The sequence below is a fragment of the Amblyraja radiata genome, chromosome 19 (assembly GCF_010909765.2).
Source record: "Amblyraja radiata isolate CabotCenter1 chromosome 19, sAmbRad1.1.pri, whole genome shotgun sequence".
NCBI classification, from domain to species: Eukaryota; Metazoa; Chordata; class Chondrichthyes; order Rajiformes; family Rajidae; genus Amblyraja; species Amblyraja radiata.
The window spans coordinates 41,590,649-41,596,648 of NC_045974.1; the positions used below are offsets into that span (position 1 = coordinate 41,590,649).

At 46.4% G+C, this 6,000-nt stretch overlaps 1 protein-coding gene across 8 annotated transcripts in view; it reads right to left on the reverse strand.

Moving 5' to 3' along the window:
* The window catches only part of st7 (suppression of tumorigenicity 7), a 192,463-nt gene that overhangs the window by 185,913 nt on the left and 550 nt on the right, over positions 1-6,000 (reverse strand). The gene's annotated exons all lie outside the window — the stretch shown is intronic.

Below are 6,000 nucleotides of genomic sequence, written 5' to 3' on the forward strand. Positions count from 1 at the left end.
TTGGAGTTTCGAGGTGACTGAAGCATAACTGAGTGTTTTTGCAGTACTTGGATCGAGGTGGCACAGGCTTTGCAGGTGGAAATCAGTCGTTTAGTTTATTGTGTGGCGAGGTACAGTATAGAGCTTTTGTTGCGTGCTATCCAGACAGCAGAAATACAACACATGGTTACAATCGACACAAGATAGACACAAAATACTGGAGTTATAGCCCTGTCCCACGGTACGAGTTCATTCCAAGAGTTTGCCCTGATTCAAACTCGGAGATTTACGGTAATGGCCACTCGTCGGTACTCGAGGCTCTCGTGGACATTTTTCAACATGTTGAAAAATCTTCACGAGTCTTCCCGTGCTTACCTGCCGTTAGCGAGTCTTCCCGACTACCTGCCGTTAGCGTTACGAGCCGCTAAATGACGTCCCAGAGCTCCGACGTACCCGCTACATTCATTCTCCGTGCTTACCACGAGTTTGATTTTTTTTAAACTTGGGAGAGCTCTTGGAATGAACTCGTACCGTGGGACAGGGCTTTAATTCAACGGGACAGGCAGCATCTCTGAAGAGAAGGAATGGGTGATTTTTCGGGTCGAGACCTTTCTCGAATCATTCCTCGACTCCATCCTATCCCCCCGGTCCAATCCCTCCCAGCCTATGTTCAAGACACCTCACACGTCCTTCATCTCTTCAATGACTTCCGTTTTCCAGACCCCAACTCCCTCATCTTTACTGGAGACTGAAGCAGGGTCTCGACCCAAAACGTCACCCATTCCTTCTCTCCAGAGATGCTGCCTGTCCCGCTGAGTTACTCCAGCATTTTGTGTCTATCTTCGGTTTTAACCAGCATCTGCAGTTCCTTCCTACACCTGATGACAATCGATCCATTTACAGTGCATAGACACATGATAAGGGGATAACGTTTAGTGCAAGGTAAAGCCAGCAAAGTCCGATCAAGAAAAGTCTGAGGATCACCAATGAGGTAGATAGTAGTTCAGCACTGCTCCCTTATCACATGGTGGGAAAACATAGCTTGAAACCAAACAAAACAACAAATGACAAAATCTGACATAGTGTCTGGTGAAAGGGATCTTGGTATTGGTTTATTATTGCCACGTGTACTGAGACACAGTAACAACTTTGTTCAGCAAGCCACCTGGGCAAAATCATATCACACATGAGTGCAAAATGACATGTATGTGACGGGGTTCCAAAAACAGTCTTTAATTGGAAGAAATTGCAGTCCATACAAAACTGCAGATGAGAAAACAGGAGAGGGGCAGCAGAACCAGAGAAGATAGACACAAAATGCTGGAGTAACTCAGCGGGGCAGGCAGTATCTCTGGATCAGACTGAAGAAGGGTCCCGCCCGAAAAGTCATCCTTCTATTCGGAGAGATGCTGCCTGAGTTACTCCAGCACTCTGTGCCTATCTTCGGTGTAAACCAGCATCTGCAGTTCCTTCCCACACACACAGACAGAGAAGATGCATTTGCACAGGCAGGGTATTAATATCACTACAGCACACCATCTGTGACAAAGTTTTAATAAAGTAATACAGAAGATGAAAGCAAGATATTAGGAAGTATTAAAAATTAAATGGAGTTACTTTCCACAGCCCCTCAGGGTTCTTGTTTTTAGCAATAAACATGCATTCCAAAAAGTGTGAACTAACTCCAGCTTACATATGCACATACATAAAAATGAAAATTAAATGCATCCGAGTGGAAGATATTCCAGTGTTTCGCCTCCTCTCACACCCAAGGAATTATGGAATTCTGTATCTGTGTCGTAAGGAACTGCAGATGCTGGTTTATTCCGAAGAGAGACACAATATGCTGGAGTAACTCAGCGGGACGGGCAGCATCTCTGGAGAGATGGGGTGGGTGACACTCAAGTTGAGCTCCTTTTTCAAACTGAGAGTCAGGGGAGAGGGAGACATAGAGATATGGAAGTGCAAGATGTAAAAACACAGATTAAAGCAGATGATGAGAAGGAAATGTAGAAGAGTTCATTGTTAGTTGAGGGGAAGGTGACAAGGAGGTGACTATCAGTCTGAAGAAGGGTCTCGACCCGAAATGTCACTGAAACGTCCTCTCCAGAGATGTGGCCTGCCCTGCAGAATTACTCCTGCATTTTGTGTCTAATTATGTAATTCTTAAACATGAAAAAAAATTCACTCAATGTGCAGTAATAAATCCAAATTTGAGCCTAAAATCTGGAACCACTATCGTAAAATAAATGTGTAGGCCAAACAACACCTCATATTTCGCTTGGGTAATGTACACCCCAGCGGTATGAACATTGACTTCTCTAACTTCAGATAGCTCTTGCTTTCCCTCTCCATCCCCTCCCCCTTCCCAGTTCTCTCACTAGTCTTACTGTCTCCGACTACATTCTATCTTTGTCCCGCCCCTGCCCCTTGACATCAGTTTGAAGAAGGTTCTCGACCCGAAAACGTCACCCATTCCTTCTCTCCAGAGATGCTGCCTGTCCCGCTGAGTTACTCCAGCAGTCTGTGCCTATCTTAAAATAAATCTCTGCAGAGTAAAGCTATTTTTGCCAGAAGAAAAGGTAAATGTCGAGGATCAAACCTGCCATAACATCCACAAAAAATTCCCACCACATGCAAACCTCCTCCCTCTCCCTTCACCAAGCCATTTAGCTCATGTTTTGCAAATCCGCTACAATACCTCACAAACCTGGAAGCCGATTAGTTCGTTATAACCACCCAAAATAGTAAAATCTCTCGAGATACTTCATTAGGAATTGCAAGCTGACAAAGTTGTAAACCTATTTATACATCCTTTTTCGAGGAGGTTCATCTTCCTAACTCCTATGATGCTCAGGAAAACTAGACTAGGCTATTTAGTTGGAACAGTTTCTATTGGTCAGCTAAATCATCCTAATCTGTACTTCAAACCCATTTAGGGACAAAATGCTGGAGTAGCGGGACAGGCAGCATCTCTGGAGAGAAGGAATGGGTGACGTTTCAGGTCGTGACCCTTGCTCAAACCCATTTACCAGCCTTCATTCCACATTCCTCCGTTTCCTGACTTGACAAACACACCCTGAACACTTCAAATGACCTGGGATCGAGAAATACTGACCAAGGGAAAAAGACATGAAAGATACTTGAAAACATGACTGAAAAAGGTACACTTTAAAAGAAGGGAGTAATAAGCAAAACAGTGTCAGGAAATGAAATGCAAAAGGCAGAGCTGAGAAGGTATTTCAATAGATGGCAGCGTGGGAGCATGTGGTGACGAAATGAAAGAACTTGCACAGTGGATGGAGAGGAAAATGAACTCAGAGACGCCAAAGACCCTAAACTGCATGATGCACTTGGAGTCATAAGGAAAGCAAGGTCATTAGGGCCTACTTAAATGATGGCTGCAATCTGAATGGAGCACACTGGGAACAGGAAACAATAAGTGTGCATTTTGTGGCACAATACACAAGCAGCACTGTCAGATGAATTAGGATTTGTGTATGGCAGAACTTCAGTGGTAAGTCAAGGGTGCAAATAAAATGGCGAGGGGAGCAGTGAATCTGGGTATAAAGGCAGGAACAACGTCACAGAACGGGATTTGGTGATGGACTGGATATGACATTTGAAGTTAATTTGTGATTGAGCAAGACATTGAGGTCTTGGCCCATCTGATATCGGCTGTGAGCAGGCGTGGCATAATAATGAACTGTCTGTACCATAGGTAGACACAAAATGCTGGAGTAACTCAACAGGACAGGCAGCATCTCTGGAGAGAAGGAATGGGTGACGTTTCGGGTCGAGACCCTTCTTCAGACTGTTCCATATAACGTTTCCGATAAAAAAAAACATGTATAATTTGTCATTCCGCATAAACTGCACAGGAAATCCTCTAATAAAACGTCTTTATCGTCTAATATTTTTATGATTGTTTTGTATCCCTGTGTCAATATGGGAGTGGAACATGAAGTTTACTAATTGGTTGCCTTTTCATAAATATCAAGTTTAGGCCTATAGCCTTAGACTTGTAGTCACGTGGGCTTACTTTCTGCTGTATTCCCAGGCCTGCAGTTTATCACAAGGATTCAGGTTCTGATATTTTGCCATCCTAGTTATGTACAATATCAATGGGGCTCGACTCCAGTTAACCAGGCTTGCACAGAACCTCAGCAATAGTCGGGATTGCTCAAACTCACATGACCTCAAGCCCAAGGTCAAGGAGCTAATGAGGTCTAACTTCCGTCAGATGGAGAAAGTAACGTGACTGGCAAAAAGCACAAAGCCAAGAAAGAATATACTGTCAACAAAAGAAAACATGTGTGCAAAAGACCAAACATTAAACGGTCTGACTTGGAGATTAAAAAAGAACTGACAGAAATAACTGTTTTATAGTAAATAAAGTCAAAGATCAGGAAGAACATAGCCTTAAAAATCTATTCGGAACAGCCTTCCCTCCTTGGATGATTCAAAAATCAACTCCAGTCCACCACAAAACTTACCAAAAATATTAGCATGAAATTATACAGAACAAATTATTTTTTAAATCAATATTATTTCAAACCAAGCTTCAATCCACCCTGAACTTAACAGCAAGCATTTAAAAGTAGCAATCAGAAAGAACATTGGTCTTCAGTGGACCATTACCAAAATGTCACCCATTCCTTCTCTCCTGAGATGCTGCCTGTCCCACTGAGTTACTCCAGCATTTTGTGCCTGTCTTCGGCATGTGTAAGGTGATGGGAAGGATGAATGGAGAGTAAGAATGATTAGGCAGGGGAGCTTTGAGGAAGTGGGGCAATTGGTTGCAGAGGTGAATGACTGGTGGTAGAGTGTAGGTTTTGGGAAGGGTTAGGGAGAAGCCAAAAGAGTTGCAAGATGGGTATACTGACTGGGGTGGATCTAGTATACCATAACATTAAGTGTTTGCAGTGCTGGTGGTGAGTAGTGAGGGCGGCAGGTTGTTGCTTGGTTGGGTGTGCACGGTATAACATGAGGACCCTGGTTTGGTGATGGTTGAGGCATGTTTCAGGAGGGTGCGGTCTGCAGGGGGGTGAAGTCAGACATGGGCACGGTGTCGAGGGAGAGGCATGGGAAGCTGCTGGGTACAGTGGCAAAGGTATGAAACCTTGCAGGGGGATCCACTGAGGATTGTGCTGGGGGAGATACCACAGAGTCCCTCCTTCAAGGGTGGGTGGACATGAGGGCCTGGGGTGGAGGCGAGAGGGATGTGGTCCCTTGTTTGGTGATGGGGTCTAGAGGAAAGACACTGGGATCCTTCCCCAAGGCGAGAATGGACGCTGGGAATGGGGGGGAAGTGAGTTGGTCTGAACCCTGGTTGTGGTACAGGGAACAGTTTTCTTGCTGGGCAATAATGGCTCTAGGGAGGGGAGCAGTTAGAGACAACTGGTTGATCATTGAGAGCTGAAGAACGGGAAGGTGTTGTTCTGCACAGCCACGATTTTTAGCAATTATTTTTTATGCAAAATGTCAGAGTAAGGTTGTTGCAGTCGGAGGGGGGGGAGGGGATGGGGGGGAGTGTGAGTGGGGCTGGAGGGGAGGGAGGGAGGGATGGAGGGAGTGTGAGTGGGGCTGGAGGGGAGGGAGGGAGTGTGAGCGGGGAGGGAGGGGTGGAGGGAGGGATGGAGGGAGTGTGAGTGGGGCTGGAGGGGAGGGAGGGATGGAGGGAGTGTGAGTGGGGCTGGAGGGGAGGGAGGGATGGAGGGAGTGTGAGTGGGGCTGGAGGGGAGGGAGGGAGGGAGTGTGAGCGGGGCTGGAGGGAGGGATGGGGGGAGTGTGAGCGGGGCTGGAGGGGAGGGAGGGATGGATGGAGGGAGTGTGAGTGGGGCTGGAGGGGAGGGAGGGAGGGATGGAGGGAGTGTGGGTGGGGCTGGAGGGGAGGGAGGGAGGGATGGGCGGAGTGTGGCTGGGATCCGGGCTCCAGTCCCGGGGATGTAGCTGATATTTCCTCTCTCGCCCAGATATAGAAGTTGAACTTTATTTTGCAGAAAGCGCGCTTTCCTTCCC